Raw genomic sequence first — 1621 nt, 5'->3', positions numbered from 1 at the left:
ATATATATATATATATATACATATATAAATAGATAGATAACAAAAAGAACTGAGCAACAATTAACAATTAGAAGTTGATCATTGGTATTAAAAGGTCATAGTTTAATTGTAGTTCAAGAACATTTACAGCTGTTTCAGTTTGTTATTTCGAAGTAAATTTGCATTTATCTCGTTCCATTTAGCAATTGTTAATTGTTGCCCCATTTCTTTTTCCCTATCTGAATATATTCAACCACGGTTTTACCATTTAAATTACCAACTATTGTTAGCCTTATAGCAAGGTCTATACATAGTAGTGCCTACGGATACATTCATCCCTTAGACGGTTGAATAATCTCTAACTCATAATTTTACCGATGCTGGTGTGTTTACGTCCCCGTAACTTAGCGGTTCGGCAAAAGAGACCGATAGAATAAGTACTAGGCTTACAAAGCATAAGTCCTGGTGTCGATTTGCTTGACGAAAAGGCGGTGCTCCAGCATGGCCACAGTCAAATGACTGAAACAAGTAAAAGAGTAAAAGAGTATATACATACATACATGCATATATATATATATATATATATATGCATACACATATACGCACATATATGAACACATACACACAACATACATCGATATACACATATTCATCATAAACACACAGGTGTATGTGTGTATGCATCTATCTAATTGGACACGCAAACACAACATCACCATACAGCAGTTTTTGTGTGTGTGTCGGCGTATCTTCAAATCCATTCTCCTGTCTGTTTTAAGACGCATTAAGACATTTCTCAATCATCCCAGACTCCTTACAACTTGATATTCTCCAGACATCACAACACACGAGAGCGTAATATCGCAGTTACCTCCCTCCACTACAAGCGCCGATGCTGAGCAGAATTAATGGCGATTTCTGCAGCGGCTCAGCTTGCAAGGTGATATAAAAGAGTATTTAAGGCAAAATATAACACATGTTCCTCGTTAGATCGTTTGTAATGTGGTTAGTAAACATTATCACCTGTAAAGTTTACAGCAGGTTTCGTTAGGGATAATGTTTCTTGTTTAGAATGGGAAATAAACCTGCCTGTCTGTCGGTCCACCGGCCAGCCTGCCCACCGGCCAGCCTGCCCACCGCTTCCAATCTATCTATCTATCTATCTATCTATCTATCTATCTATCTATCTATCTATCTATCTGTCTGTCTGTCTGTCTGTCTGTCTGTCTGTCTATCTGTCTGTCTGTCTGTCTGTCTGTCTGTCTGTCCGTCTGTCCGTCTGTCTGTCTGTCAGACTTGTCTGCACGACTACCTACCTCTCTGTCTACTTATAAACTTGTGTACCAACCTATGAATGTACGTACGTACGTACGTACCTACCTACCTACCTACCTACATACCTACCCACCTTCCTATCTAATCTGCATACCTGTCTGTCTGTTTGTTGTCTGTCTGTCCATAAAATATGTCTAATTTTCTCCCAACCAACGTATCTATCCATCCACTTACCTACCTGATAGCTTACTTGCCTCTCTATCTACCTAACTACCTACCTACCTACCTACCAACCTTTCTACTCTTTCTCTCTCTCTCTCTCTCTCTCTCTCTCTCTCTCTCTCTCTCTCTCTCTCTCTCTCTCTCT

This window comes from Octopus bimaculoides, chromosome 1 (genome assembly GCF_001194135.2).
Source record: "Octopus bimaculoides isolate UCB-OBI-ISO-001 chromosome 1, ASM119413v2, whole genome shotgun sequence".
NCBI classification, from domain to species: Eukaryota; Metazoa; Mollusca; class Cephalopoda; order Octopoda; family Octopodidae; genus Octopus; species Octopus bimaculoides.
Note: the sequence above shows the minus strand (reverse complement) of the source record.